Consider the following 16,155-nt stretch of genomic DNA (forward strand, 5'->3'; position numbering starts at 1 on the left):
GAACCTGTGCTTCTGAATTTGCCACTGCTGATGTAGGGAAAACTACAGTTCCCAAGAGTCACATGCTCTAAATATATGATGTGTATGCTACCTAAGAGTCAGTTCCCACCACCATTTCCTACTAGCTAAAACCAACAGCCGTTGACTGGCTGACTTGGCACACTGACTATTCTGCCTTTGGGGGGTGTTCAGATCACGACAGAGCTCATCCTGGTGCACCCCATGTTTCAAAGGTTTTCCAGGCCAAATGACATTCTTAACCCAAACACATGTCAGATCATTGAAACCCTTGGTGCTAAGTGCCAAAGTCACCGATCCCTTTCTACTCCAATCCTAACCCTGCAGTTGATTCATATTGCCAATCCAGGAACTCAGAAATGCTGGTGGCAATATTACAAACAAAGAAACCCAACTCAGTTCAAACTGGCCTTCTATCTCATTAATTCTTAATCAAAGTTGTGACAGTGATGCTTTTGGCTCTGCGTGATGAAGGTTTCCAGTGGAGAAGCACAGAATCTCCCCAGCAACTGAGCTTCTATTAGAGATGGCCCTTGCACATGGTTCTGAATTTAAATGGGTCTCTCTCTCTCTCTCTCTCTCTCTCTCTCTCTCTCTCTCTTGCACCCATTAGACAGCTTGCTCACACGCACACATGCCTTGCAGAGGGCACCGATGAGCAAGGAGGAGAGTGTGATTTGCTCCTGCGTCTTCTCAAGGCCTTCTTTTCCTCTGAACCAGCTCCGAATTCATTTGCAGCTTTTTGCAGATAAGAGGAAGCCTGTGCAGCATTGTGTGCTGCTTGCCATGTGGAATTGCTGCTTCTTGCATATTTCATGCCAGAGGGTGCCACATTATTCCCCTCCTCCCTCTCCCTCCCAATGCAATTATGTATGCGCTGCACATTAAGTGCTTGTTTGCTTATATCTCTGCAGGAAGAGCATCCTGAGTGACAGTCTGAACTGGAGTGCTTTTCTTCTTTTTTCCTTTTGCCTCTGAGAGCTGCTGTTATTGACTCGAGGGATGGATTCGTCAGGCTTTCAAGCCTGCCCTGAGTAATATGTGCTGCCATTATCCATGACAATCGTTAATTAATATTTATACGGTGCGCAAGTCCAACCCAATACATTTTTCTGCCTGAGGTAGAGGAGTAAAAGCCAACTACCCACCCTCAGGAAGGGTGTATAGGAATGCCCCAAACCAAACCTTTTATTTGGGCACTCAAGGCAGAAAATCCCACAAGCACATCTCCCCCTCCTAAGCAGCAGCAATAGCACAATAATAATAATATAAATAAGGATTTATTGCTTTTGTGTGTCACCTCAAATCTGCTGCCTCAGGCAGCAGCTAATGGCGGATTCCCTCCGAGCTCCGGAGGGAATTGGCTCCACAGAATTAGGGTCTTACCACTGCGGCGACGCGGGGACCCCTAAAAATCACAGGCGGTGAAGCCTGTGGACCTGGTGACTCGGCAAGCACCATTTGCGCCCCCCCGACCTGCGAAGGAGCCTTTTTAAAGGCTTCGGAACGGGGGACGGGGTGAGCGGCGCGGTGCTGAGAGTCGACTGCTTCTCCTGCGGAGTGAAGCCGCGTTGCCATGGCCGGAGAGCGCTGACTTCTTCTTGTGACTTGGACTTCAAAATAACAACCCGTGAGCAGTACGGAAATTGGATTTTTAAAGAAATTTTTTTGGGGGTGAATTAGGCACGATCGGGGAAGGCGCAAACAGGAAGTCCGCCTCCCCGTCTTGTAAGCAACCTAAAGCAAGGACCTGCTAACTAAGGTCGAGAGAATTTTTTCTTTTATTATTGGGCAAAAGACATTAATTTCACGATTTGGCACTTGAAGAAACCTTACTGGAGGATAAGAGCTAATTTTGGGAGCTGAAGTGCCGCCGCCCCCCGGACCTGGGAGTGATCCGCGAGAGAGCCTGTTGAAGGTATTGAAGAGTTTGACAGCTGTCAAATTAGCTGTCAAGACGGAAAAAGAGAACTTTGTTTCTGCTGCTTCTGCTGGCTATATTTCTTACAATTTGACTATACTTTGTTGAAAACAAGGAAGAACCGATACAAACTAATTTGATTTTTGGATTTGAACTGGAAAGAATACCAAGTAACCAAAATCCCTCTAGAGGGGGTTTTGGGACATTACAAGAATGGCTGAAGGAGGGAAAATTCAAGCTAAATTGGACAGAGTCTTTGTTCTCTTGGGAAAGCTACAAGGCCAAATTGATGTTTTGGCTACAAATGTTGCAACTCTGGACTTAACAGCAAACAAATCCATTGAATTTGATAAGGAATTGTCTCAGGAAGCCCATGCAGCTGGACAAGAAGAGAAACTTGAGAGTTTTGAGAGTGTGAAGAAAGAGATATATGTTGTTCCTGAGGAAAAGGAAGGAGGAGCTGTAACTTTGCAGATGATAAAGGAGAGCCAGAGGCCTGACATGATGGCTACAAAGGAAAATAAGAACTTGATGGTGAAAATTTGGTCTGAATTGGAGACTGAAGAATGGAGAGATCTCCTTATGTAGAGATCTGAAGACCCAAGATTACAAATTTGATTAAAGTAGAAGTTGGAGCTTTGGAGACATTTGGATTTGAAAGGAGTAAGAAACAAGATTCAGGCTCCACTTTTAAGTATGGAGGTCTGGCTGGAAGAAACATGGACCCTATTGGACTAGAGCTTCTTCGAGATTTGGTGCTTAATACCAAGGACTATCAAAAAAACCGGCAGAGAGGAATTGAGAGAGAATTAAGAGCCTCGGATGTGAGGTCTCCAGGCTGATAGTAGATTGACTGATGGACGCTTGTTGGGGATTGGAACCGGGAAAGGGGGGGTGGAGTTTGGGAATCCAAAGGGTGTATAATTATAATCTGTTTTGCTTTTACTTTGTTTTGTTATTTGTATGAGAATTGAGGAAATCATGGAAGGGAATTTAGGCCGACTTTAGAAAAAGGTTTTAAGAATAAGCACTGATGTATAATCATTGATGTTTACAAGGCAAAATTGGTTTTTCAAAATGAACTAAATATAAAATATAAAAAGGTTAAAAATTAGGGACAATAACTTGTTGAACCAACAATTTGAATTGGAATACAAGAGGGGGAGGTGTGGGGAAGTCAGGGAAATATGTTATTGAAAATAAGGATTGTGAATTCTATGTGTTTTTAAACTTTTTTGTTTCTTCTTTTTTGATTTTTTTAATGTATTACAATGGAAAATTTTAATAAATATCTTTTTTTTAAAAAAGGATTTATTGCTTTTGTGTGTCACCTCAAATCTGCTGCCTCAGGCAGTTGCCTCACTTTGCCTAATGGTTGGGCTGGCACTGAGTGGTACAGGTCAGATTTGGAATGACATTGCCTTTGGTGAGGAGCATATCTAGCAAATGAAATAACACCTCCCTGCAATTGTGTTAGAAATCCTGTTTTCGGGGATTTGTGTCTGGCTATTCGAAGTTTGCTCTGCACAGAAATTTACTTAGGAGAGCGTCTTTATCTCTCTCTCTCTCCCTCTCTCTCTCTCTCTCTCTCTCTGTGTGTGTGTGTGTGTGAAAAAGCTGTTTCTGCCAGACACATGTTCCTTCAGAACAGAGGTCATGCAAAGCTTCCTTACTTTGGCTTTGGCCACTATCCATTTCCACTCAAAGGCCTGGTGACACTTTCTCAGAATATGACTGATACGGCTGCAATTCTCAGAGCGGTTCTCTTCACAGGGAACTCTAGGAACTGTAGCTTTGGGAGGAGAACAGGGGTCCTAGTACTCTTAACAAACCGTGTTATGTATAATTGTTTAATTCACACTGAAATGGAAAATGCCTGTGTGTATTGCTGAACGGGTTTAAGATTCTGTTGAAGCTGACGAAGAGCAAGAAGAGCTCTCTAAGCTGCTAGATGGGTTGATAATTTACTGTTATTGTTCTCTGCTAGCTCGCCTGTGGTGTTTAACCTTAGATCAGGTGATTTAGGTATTGAATTGCAAGTCATCATTTTGAAGGGAGTTGCCTTTGGTCTTTCATTCCTAGCCAGAGTTGGAGTAAGATTTGACAATGGCTCTCCATACCCTTAGGTAGGATGAAGGCTAATGTAGGCTGAAATGGAACAGAGACACAATTTTGATTTCTGGAAGAAGTAAAGTTATTTTTAAGATGCTGAGCCTGTGCTGGACGCATACAGGATATTGTACACTGTTTGGATGTATCGTTTACTGTTTTTTGTTCCGTTTTGAAGAAAGTTCTGCAAGTGAAGCTTTGAATCAAACTTATAGATCTGAACAATGTTTTTTTCCAGAAAGAGTCAGTTTTTATGCATCGGGTTTGCTTCATGCTGCACAATAGTAATATCTGCAATAAACTGCAGCTCCCAGAATTATTTGTGGGAAGCCATGACTGCTTGCAGTGGTATCCTAGCGTGGTATGGATGTAGCCTTAGCTAGATGCCACCCACAAAATGTTAAACTGGGAAACAGAAGCAGAGAAGGAGGCAGCGATTGAAGTATGTGTGTTGTATTTCACGTTGGGCTCGCTCAGCCCAGGAAACCAGTGGAGCTGCTTGTGCTACCTACCATATTAAAACCCAAGTGGCCCAGCTCAAGGCAGCCATGGGGCGGCACAGCTTGGGGCAGTAGTGGCAGAGCCTGGTCTGGCACCAGCTCAGCTGAACTCTGCTGCACAGAGTTCGGAAGGCACAGCGGTAAGGTGTCTACTTTGTACGTGGGAGGTCCAAGGTCAATCCCTGGCACCTGTTCAGTACCAATGCCACACTTCCACACCTGTCCGGAAGAGAGGGATATATGCAAAGGTGGCCTTACTTCTTGGAGATATCTGCATTGCATGGATTTTGAATTTTTGTTTGCGGTGGTGTTATTCTGATTCTTAAAGCAAATGTATGTACCAGTTTTCACCACAAACATGTCCCAAGGGGAGCTCTGTAGAAAAATAAACCAAAACAATACAGTGGTACCTCAGGTTAAGTACTTAATTCGTTCTGGAGGTCCGTTCTTAACCTGAAACTGTTCTTAACCTGAAGCACCACTTTAGCTAATGGGGCCTGCTGCTGCCACCGCCCCGCCGGAGCCTGATTTCTGTTCTTATCCTGAAGCAAAGTTCTTAACCTGAAGCACTATTTGTGGGTTAGTGGAGTCTGTAACCTAAAGGGTATGTAACCTGAAGCGTATGTAACCCGAGATACCACTGTACTTTAAAAAGCCCCAAATACAATCCACTCAAAACCAATCGTGGTAAAAGCAAAAAAATCAGGGAAATCAGCTTGCAAGTTCTAAAAAAGAAAGAAAGGTGATTAAGTTAATTTTATAAGAATAGTGGTTCAACCAGTGGGACACGAGGAAGTCACTTAACAATGTTACTAGGTTTGGTTTGAATATGGTAGAGATTTTTGTTCGTTTGTTTGTTTAAAAAATAATTATTTTTTTTTGAGAAAGAAAGAACGAACTGAAGAAACACAAGGCACAAAATTATTCTCCTAGGCTGCATGTGCACTAAACATCTAAAACACCCCACCCCAAAGAATCCTGGGAATTGTAGCTCTATTAGGGGTAAACTATGGTTCCTGGGGAATTGGGGTGGGAGAAGAGGAAATGTGCTTTAAATGTATGTGTGTAAGCAGCCTCAATCTCCGTTATAGAAGATTGCCAAAGGCCCAGTCAGATTCTCACAACAGCTGAGGAAAGACAACTCCAACTTGCTGGGGCACCTCAGGTGGGGCGATGTTACTCACCTGCCTTCTGAGCAACACTGAGCATTGCTACCAGTTCCCAAAAGAGGGAGAGGCAAGGATTGTGCTGACCAAGCCTTATAAGGAATGGTTGAGGGAGTTGGGTAAGCTTAGCCTGGATAAGAGGAGACTGAGAGGAGATATGATAGCCCAGCTTCAGATATCTAAAAGGCTGTCACATGGAGGATGGAGCAAGCTTGTTCTATCCTGCTCCAGAGGCTAGAACCTGAACCAATGGATTCAAGTTACAGGAAAGGAGATTCCGACTAAACATCAGGAATAACTTTCTGATGGTAAGAGCTGCTTGACAGTGGAACAAACTCCCTTGCAAGGTGAGTAGAGTAGAAACAGAATCATAGAGTTGGAAGGGACTCTGAGTCGCATCTAGTCCAACCACCTGCAATGCAGCTGCCCCTTATGGGGATCAAACCTGCAACCTTGGTGTTATCAGCACCATACTCTAGCCTAGATACAGGTAGGTAGCCGTGTTGGTCTGCCGTAGTCAAAACAAAATAAAAAAAATCCTTCCAGTAGCACCTTAAAGGTAAAGGGTAAAGGGACCCCTGACCATTAGGTCCAGTCACGGACAACTCTGGGGTTGCAGCGCTCATCTCGCTTTATTGGCCGAGAGAGCCAGCGTACAGCTTATGGGTCACGTGGCCAGCATCACTAAGCCGCTTCTGGCGAACCAGAGCAACCATTTACCTTCCTGCCAGAGCGGTGCCTATTTATCTACTTACACTTGGATGTGCTTTTGAACTAGGTGGGCAGGAGCAGGGATCGAGCAACAGGAGCTCACCCCGTCGCAGGGATTCAAACCACTGACCTTCTGATCGGCATGTCCTAGGCTCTGTGGTTTAACCCACAGCGCCACCCGCGTTTCTCATAGTAGCACCTTAGAAACCAACTAAGTTTGTTATTGGTATGAACTTTCATGTGCATGCACATGAAAACTCATACCAATAACCAACTTAAGTTGGTCTCTAAGGTGCTACTGGAAGGAATTTTTTTATACTCTAGCCTACTGAGCTATCCAGTAGTGGACTCTCCTTCCTTGGAGGTTTTTAAGCAGAGGTTGGATGGCTATCTGTCATGGATGCTTTAGCTAAGATTCCTGCATTGCAGGGGGCTGGACTAGATGACCCTTGGTTTCCCTTCCAACTCTATGATTCTATGAATCTCTGATACATTTTATGCAGATCTGTGTCACCCTTTGTCCCCTTTTTTCCTGGCAGTGTGTCTCCTCTGTTTTGGCAAGGCATCTGTAGGCACCCTGGTGCACATTCTCTCTCCCCCACCCCTCCTTCCAAGCATATCCACACAGCTCCCTCGCAAAACAACTCTTTCATTGGAAGATGCAACAGAAATTAGGTCAGGCTGCCCTATCTGTGTAATATAATTAGCTGATTCCTGCATACAGCAAAAGAGAGAAAGAGAGAGAAGCCAAATGTAAAGCTTGTTGTTGCAAGAAAAGCTCACTTGCACCCTTCGGTTCTTGCTTCTGGAAGAGGTGGGAGCCTGACCCCAAGCACCCCTGCTGAGCCACCTGGATCCATTTCAGTGTGCTGTGCCTGGGGAGCCCGTGCAAGTCCCACCGCAATGGAAGCCATGCAACGACAGCGCTTGGTAGACTGCAGCCCAGACTCCTCACTTTGTTGCCTATGGTCCCCTCAGAAGCAAAAGAATAGGGCCAGTTGTTCATTGACATTGGTGGTTCTCAAAGTGGGTGGTACTGCCCTCTGGGGGACATTGGGATGACCTGGAGGGCTGCTGGAGGCGTTAATGACAATCGAACTTTGAAAAGTTGGCATCCCCGGGTCAAGTTCATCCATTTTGTTGAATTAATTACACTAAATAGTTTTGAATAAGTGTGCAATTAGTCGCTACTGTTTTGAATTTTGTTGCGTTTTTATCTTCTTAGTGGGTTGTGCAAACTGCTACCCTGAATAATGCTTTTAATAGGGTAGAGTGGGATAGGGGGCACTGGGGATGAGTTTATAGAACCAAAGAGGCAATGGCCTGAAAGAGATGGGGAGATTTTCACGACTGAAAACGTGGATTGTATTAAAGAGCGCAGGCCACACCTATTAGATTATGCCAATGTGCCAGCTAGAGCAATCCTTTACTCGTGTTATGCTGGGACCAGAGATTGGCTGTTGCTATGTAAGCTGGAATAACAGCCACACGCACAGAACAGAGGGGGGGATTGGGCTCAAAGGATAGAGACACCCCCCCCGCCTTCCTAGAAATATGTCCTGTAGCAACTAGCCAGAGACTGTGTTGGCAAAAACGCCTGCATGCCAGCTTCACCCAGGAAAACTTATGAGAGGGACATGCTCCTAGCACATGCCTCTGTGTCATCACACACAACATGCAAGGGGATGTGCAGTGCTCAGCAAAAGCAGTTCAGCCAGCAACAACTCTGCTACAGCCAGCTCCAGGCAGGAGCTGGATCCCATTATACTTCTCACAACCAGTAGGGATGGAGGCGACAGAGGCGGATGTAGGGGAGCGTGATCAGCTCAGTTACACTGGGTGGTCCCATTCACCTTTTGGATCCCTGGCAAAACAAACAAAAAAACAAACCCCACAACCCATGAAATTATGGCCAAAGAGGAGGAGCTCCCAGGATCTGACCACAAGTGAAATGAATTGGCTCTGCTTGGCATATCCAGAGTTAGCACATTTTTGATGGCATATTTTTATGATGCTGGTATATCAGCACCCTTCCTCCAGGGGGTCTTGAATATAAATTTACACCTCAAACTAATTAATTATATTCAAGTTCAAGAGGGAAGACTAAAGGTTGCTCTTTTTTCCTTCCAGAATTGTAGGCCCCTGCTTACTAAATACAAGCCGCGACCATTTCAGGCACGTCCAACCGACACACGGCCACCAATGCACATGTCCTTTTGAACCCAGAAGAAGGCAAAACAAGGGTGGGACGGGGGGCAGTATGAGATGGGGGCAGGGGCAGGGGCAAGGTGGGGGGCGGGATGGAATAGGGACAGGGTGGACCGGGACGTGGCACGCTTAGATGCATTCCACTGATGTGTGCAGGGGCCAAGAACTGAATGCAAAATTGTCGCCACCAGTACTGGACTACTAACAAGAACTTCTATGAAATTCCTCCCCTATTTTTCTTTCTTTACATCACTCCACAGAATCATAGATTCAATCCTGTACTGTCTGATCTCAGCAACATTCTTTCATCTTTAATAGGAATGTTCTAGGAGTTCAGCCTGTCAGGAGTATTTAATCTTGTTTACTGTCAGCAACCCACGACGTTCATCTGGGAGGCAATAAGATTCGCCTTATAATTTCCAGCGTAAAGTCGGAAAGATGTCTGAGAATCGGATGTTAAGATGGCCAAAGCAATATCCACATTGGTGGATATTTCCATGAGTGGAAAGGGCAGTTTCTGACCAAGCAGTACATTACTGTGTGAGAAACCTGACACTAGATGTTCTTCCATTGGCAAAAGCTCTTTTCAAGATCTTCTGATGACCCATTACAGTTGATAGTCTACAAGCTGCATTTTCCCTCATGTTTCTTTTATCTGCAATATTAAGCAGCATGACAGCACTTTAACAGTCATGGCTTCCCTCAAAGAATCAAGTGGGGACTATCATTTGTGAAGGATGCTGTTAGGAGACGCCCCCTCACAGAACTACAACTCTTAAAGTGGGTTTAACTGTCAATCCTTTTTCCCAGGGAACTCTGGGAATTGTAGCTCTGTGCGGGAAATAGGAGAGGCATCTCCTAACAACTCTCAGCACCCTTAACTGCAGTTCCCATAATTCTTCGGGGGAAGCCATGACGGTGGTACTGCTTTAAAGGTAGTGCAGATGGGGCTGTACCATATAACACAACCTCTGGTATATTCTGGTGCTCCTCTGCAGGAGTTGTGCTTATTGGGGCTGATAAGAGTTTTAGTCCAGCAACATCTGGGAGGCCACAAGTTCACCACCCCTGATTTAGAAGGTCAGCTACTGAGAGCAAAGTCCACGGCAAAAGGAAGATATCTGGCAACTCTCCTAGGATCACTAAGGGAATCAGCAGCGGTGCTCCTGGCTCCATGAACCCTCTCTTGCCCAGTCCCACAGCACCATCGGTTCACATCATCCCAAGCATTGTATTTTCTAATTGATGCAGCTCATGCTTTTGGCTACAAATCACAGAGCGATAAGTCAAAGGGATGAAACATGGAGCGCTGCATGCTGAAGTATGAATTGGCCCCAAGACTCTATCTCTAGGGGCAGCCAGTATAAACAGTGAGGGAGTAAACCTGCAGACAATATACTATACACACAATGACTCAGGGGAGCAGGGAACATCCAGGCACAAAGACTTTGGGCTTACAAAATCCAGTGACATACATGGAGAGGGGGGAATGTACGTATCTCAGTGACAAGTAGAGACAGGAGACCATCAAAAAGAAATCAGCAAGGATTCTACAACAGTACACGATAAAGGACTGCTGCGGAGGAGCCACCTGAGAGAGCATTACACATCAATATGTCTTTCATTCTGACATGAGTTGTATCTTCAAGCACCAGGCAAGCTGTTCTTAGATTTGGAGCACCACCACCATAGGATTTCCCTTGAGCTCTATGGGGAGAAAGAAACACACATACATACTCATTTACAGGCAATAAGGGAGACCAGAAACTTGGGGGGGGGCAGTATAGAGGATGCTCCTGTTCAGGGTTCCAGCCTGCCAGCCACTCAACCATCCATACACTCCAACACTTGGAAGCCAAAATCCAGGACACCATCTTCCTGGTTCTTTTTAATCATGAGACCATGGTGGCCATTTCGGTTGCTATAGCCCAGCTGGTTTGAGCGTGGTGCTGATAATGCAAAGGTTGCAGGTTCAATCCCTGCATGGGGCAGCTGCCTATTCCTGCATTGCAGGGGGTTGGACTAGATGATCCCCAGCGTCCCTTCCAACTCTACAGTTCTATTTTGTGCCACGGTTCCTCACTCCACCAAAAGCATTTTTTTTTCAGGCACACCACCCAAATATGAGTGTTTTGGGGCTCCGTGCAAAATCACAGCCCTGAAAAAAGGCAGGAAATCACAAAAGGTTATGGCAACCAAAATGGCCGCCGTTCTCTCGCAATAAAAGATAGGATGTCCCGTTTTTTCCAAGACACTTGTGGGATATGAACCATGTCCCTTTGCAGGACATTCAGTTTCCTCCCCGCTACCCACCCCCAGTCCTCCCACCCCGTAACACAGCAACAGTCAGTTAGCATCCTGTGCCCACAAAGTATGCTCTTTCCTCCTCACTGAGCTATATTTTGTTCCCTGCAACAGTTGCTTTGGTTTGCAAACGTGGCCGCAAGCCCCAAAAGGTTAGAGAAAAATACACTGCAGGCTACACCCTGAATGTTTGTGGGTGGATGCAGTTTCCGAACTTATTGTTGTGCCTTCCAGGTGACTGACAATCAGAATAGTTAGGAAATACCCCTGCTCTCACATAAAGCATCCCATGGAACCAGTTTGTAGTTGCCATCATTAATCCGAGGGCCACATGTGTTAAGCAAAACTCCAGTTAGAAGGTGCCAGAGCTATTCATGCGGCCATTACATCACTCTATAAGCAATGTTTCCAAAGATGGGAGTTTAAATGCATTAAATATGGCCACAGGAGGTTAAATGTAATAGCTTTCTGTCTTCAAAACGGGGATACATGATAGTTACCTTCAAAGTTCATGCCTAATAATGCATTTGGAAAAAAGGATTTCTTTTAATGTTCTGCAAATTGTGAGAGTGAAACGCTTGTTTCCCCGAAGCCATAATAAGTATTGTACAAGTCATCTGCAATTGACTGGTTTTAACCCACAAAAAAGATCTTATTCTTTTTATCCTGACTGTTCTTTTGCAGAATTATGCTTTCTGCAACACCTTCTCTGGGCTCCCCCCTTTTTTCCTAATTAAATTATGTAGCCTGCTAAGATATGACATTCTTTCCCAGATTCTATTTTCAGGGTACCGCACTCTGGGTGGAAAACACAATAGATATAGATTTTTATTTTTATTTTAAGCTGACAAAGTAACAGAACAATTTGCCAGATCATAGCGATCTTTTGTTGGAAGGAAAGCAAAGAGGGGATCGTTAAAGGCAGAACCTTTGGATACATTTGTTAAACACACCAAAATAATTTTCTACATGTTCCTGGAAATGTATTGTCACCGTATGATCAATATTTCCTTAGCAGAAACAATAGTTTTGTCTTAGTAAGGCCAGTTCTGAAAACTTCTTTAATATGCCCAAGAGGAAGAAAGCAAACTGATGCTGTATAACAGAAATTTGATGTATAGGGAAGAAGATAAGAGTCCCACCACAGCACTTCACATAAGTGCCACATAACATGTGTTCCACACTTGCAAGGAATCAGTTCTTCAGTGTGGCAGCACCCACATGGCCTGTTGATGTCCCACATGGTAGGACACGTTATTGGTTCAAAGAGGGAAAATGGAAATTTCCTTGGATGCCAAGATCCAAGTTTGGGGCAAGTACTATTTAGTGAGAGAACTCTAACAGAGATTTAAAACCACAAAAGATGCAGCAAAGTAAAGCATGGAACTATAGGTTGTAAAACATTTAACATATGCCGTTGCAAGTGAATTCGAAAGTAGTTGTAGCACCCTGCTTGTGGTTAACGCTTAGCTGGAATGAAATATTCAACGCAGCAATAGAGAAATTAAAATAATAATTTATTTGTCAGACAAATAAATGAGAGACACAGTGGTATATGGTTACCAAAGCTCTGCCTTTCCAGCCCTGATGGCCAGCACTTATATTCCCTCAGCCCAGCCCCCTTGCTCCTCCTTTGGCTGCCTCTGTCCAATCAGCCTGGTTGAAATTCCTATTGGCTGTTTGCTAGAACCAATCATAAAAGATACACCCATTTCCTATTACCTTTTATGGGAGACAAAGAGCTATATTTCCTTCTATCTATAAATGGCAAATAAGTAGTCATATATCTTACATTTACCTCGACCAGGCACCTTAATTACCAGATAACCTTTGGCCCCTCTTGCCCTATTCCCTGCAAAACAGATGGCTAATGGTTCTAATTTTATCTTAAACAGAGATCTTGGGTTCACCTTCTCACACACCATCTATGAAAGATCTCCTTCTTTGGAGGTCTTTAAGCAGAGGCTCGACAACCATATGTCAGGAGTGCTCTGATGGTGTTTCCTGCTCGGCAGGGGTTTGGACTCGATGGCCCTTGTGGTCTCTTCCAACTTTATGATTCTATGATTCTATGAAATAAGAATCTAACATAAGAATCTAACATTTCTTACTTTCTAAATCCTTTGCATAATTACATTTAAGCCAATATATTTCATACACAACATATATAGTTTTTTAGAAGAAAGGGAACTTAGTAAAAGCTAAGCTAAATTCTAAGTTCTCTAAAGCTTCAAAGCAGTTTCAGAGAGCTGCTTTGCCTAGTCCAGCTGCTGTTTCTATTTGCCCTTTTAACCTTATGAAAATGTGGCTCAAGTCTCTAATGGGAGGCACAATAATTCTTACTATTTACCAACTTAATTGCAGCTTGATTTTATTCTGTAATTTGTATGGTCAGTGTGACCTTTTGCTCCTAGCCTGTAATTTCCTTTTACAACCCTGAGGCACTGCTATAGATCAGGGGGCCCCTTGATCAAGAAGATAAACAGCTGCCAGAGTATGGTTTCTGCCTGGCATGAGAGATACAAATATTTACAAATATATATATTTTTTAAGCTCATTTTAAAATACAAATCTTGATCAGATGCCTCATTCCCCCCTTTCAAGCTCAAGGACCTTCACCCCAAGTGTCCTTGATAGCTTGACCTTCATCATATTCCTGAGGTAAAGCTCTGTATAGGGCCATGATATGAGGTAAAGTTTCATTTGAAATCATCTTGCTAATTGTACTTCTAAAACATGAAATGATACATGGCACCATACATAAAACCATTACTACTACCGTCAAGAAAAACAAGCAAGACAATAGTATCCCTTTGAGTCCCGTAACATTAGGCATCTTGATCAGATGTCTCATAGTCTCTGTTAAAAGTTCCTTCCAAAGTTTCCCTCTTTCCCCAGCATAAACTTTGGTATGTTTAAAATGGTTTACTTACAAACTCCCCAAAGGTCAGATTCATGTGTTTTCCCTTATATCAGTCAGAAAAGATGCACAGGCAGTAGGATGTAGCTTAGTTACAGAGTGGTAAAAGTTCCCAAACTATTGATATAGGAACACAAGAAAGACTGGTGAGAGCCATGTGGCAACAAGCTCAGAACTACACACACACACACACACACACACACACACACACACACACACACTGAGTTCTCAGGTAGACTAGGGGTTGAGGGACAAAGGCTTGATTACCTATATCCTCCCAAGGGAAGTGGAAGTGACATAGGTAAGCATGGCAGGACAGCTTACTCTATGGTATTAACCCCTTCATGCAATAATTCGACTTAAGCATGATAGTTGTACTTTTTCACTAGTGGCACCAATGTTGTGGGATGCCCTTCCTGTTGAAATATAAAAGGCCCCATCAGTGTTGGCATTCTGACAAGCCCTGAAGACACACCCTGTTTAGGCAAGCATTTCCTTGAACTGATTTTGTGGTTTTATGGTTTTAACTGTTTTTTTTAATTGTATAGTTTAATTAAATATGTTTTAATGATATTCTGTTAGTAGTTTTGTCAGTAATGTGTGGCACACCAAAGAACAGGGATGGGCAACCTGTGGCCCTCTGGTTGTTGCTGGACTCCAACTCCCATCAGCCCCAGCCAACACAGCCAATGATCAGGGATGATGAGAGTTGTAGTTCAGCAACATCTGGAGAACCACAGGTTCCCCTATCCCAGCATAGAAGGAGAAGCTGGAGCTATATATCTTCATACAGCATATTCGCTATATTTTTATACCAACCTTCTACCACATTCCCAGGGCTGTTTACAAATGTTATTATAAATTGTTATGGTTTTGCTCTTACAAATCCTTCAGGCCGAAATCCTATTCTCACCTGCTTGGAAGTGAGCCCCACTAAACTTAACGGGACTTACTCCTGAGTAGGTATATATAGATTTGCATTTGCTCGGTGGTTCCCCGCCCCCACCCCCATCTTCCCTTCCCATAAGTCCTTCCCACTTCCTTTCTTGGAATCCCTACCTAGTTTCTTCATCTGTTTTTACAAATGTCGCTTCTGCCACTCCCAGCTGCTCCTGCCCTCGTTTTGCAAATCATGTTCACATTGGCCACAAAATTCTTTAACATTGCTTTAACATTAGCTGGAAGTGTTGTAAATCATGCAATATACTGTATAATAGGCCCTCTGTCGTGCATCATGTGTGTGTGTGTGTGTGATATATATTTTAATTAAATTATGCGCTCTGCAAGAAAGAAAATTCTTTCCCTGGTGCTAATTGAAGGTTATATGAGCACTGAGCACGAAACAGACTAAATGGATAGATTTATTTATTTATTTTCAGCCAACAAAGTAGCAGTACAGTTTGCTATTTCACAATGGCCTTTTGTTCGCAAGGAAGAAATAGGGATAGTTAGCGACTGACTCTTGAGGGGCATTTGTGAAACAAGCCCAAATGGCTCCGTGCATCGCACTGTCTCATTTGTCATATGTGAGAGAGAAAGAGAAAGGCGCTGTCAATACATTATTCATCCTCGCCATAGCTGATGACTACACTGAGGAGCAGCATGTGTCCTGAACTGCAATTCTCAGGCCAGAAGAAGGCTTGTTGACATCAAAGAGAAGTCACATCACATGCTGAACTCCTCCCTCTCTGACCCTCCCAAAACAGCTTTTGCCATATCAAAAGAGGGTAGGGCACATCTGCATGGCATTCTAGTTTGCCCTTAAATCTAGGCTGTGTACGCACACCTGTTTATTCTGCATCCAGGGCACTCCAACCCCTGGATTGAGAAGCAGGTACAAACAACTTTAGCATCAGCCCATATCTATCCTGTGCCTGTCCTGTCCTGTCTTATGAAATGCTTTGTTTTAATGTGTTCCCCTCCCATCAATCCCAAACTGAGAAAAAGAACCACCTAGCTGTGTGTTAAGCTGGTGACAGGTTCACAGCCCCAGTCATTAGAAAGTAAGCTCTACTGAAATGAATGGGACTTGCTTCAGAGTAAGTATGTTTAAAATGGTGTATGGTGGTGTAAGAAAGAAGAGTCTGAAGTATATCCCCATTCCCACCATCATCCTTGTCTGTTTTCCCTTTCCTCAAGGAAATGTTTGTTTTCCTCAAGGGAAAACAACTTGCTAAATGAACATTGTGTCCGTTAATCATGAAATCCCTCATTATGTTTTTCCCTTCCCCTGAATCCGGCTTGTTCATTTGGGGGCCTGGGACTGTATATCACTCTGCATTTTCCCACTGCCTAGCA

The sequence above is a fragment of the Podarcis raffonei genome, chromosome 7 (genome assembly GCF_027172205.1).
Source record: "Podarcis raffonei isolate rPodRaf1 chromosome 7, rPodRaf1.pri, whole genome shotgun sequence".
NCBI classification, from domain to species: domain Eukaryota; kingdom Metazoa; phylum Chordata; class Lepidosauria; order Squamata; family Lacertidae; genus Podarcis; species Podarcis raffonei.